Source organism: Penaeus monodon, chromosome 24 (assembly GCF_015228065.2).
Source record: "Penaeus monodon isolate SGIC_2016 chromosome 24, NSTDA_Pmon_1, whole genome shotgun sequence".
NCBI classification, from domain to species: Eukaryota; Metazoa; Arthropoda; class Malacostraca; order Decapoda; family Penaeidae; genus Penaeus; species Penaeus monodon.
Genome location: NC_051409.1, coordinates 36,965,694 through 36,965,914, shown reverse-complemented (window position 1 = coordinate 36,965,914; position 221 = coordinate 36,965,694).

The following is a 221-nucleotide window of genomic DNA, read 5'->3' as shown; positions in this document are numbered from 1 at the left end:
CGTTCCTGTTGTCATCATTGCAATTACTTTCATCTTCATTCTCATCTACACACTTTTACAGAAATTCCCTAGTATTACCGAAATATTTGCATGTATCTATCGCTATTTTCATAAATGAATCTTTTTCCCACTCATCCTTTATTCATTAATTATATCAAACTCTTTAATTTAATTAAACACCTACGCTAATAGACCCACACACAGACCAAAATTTTATACAG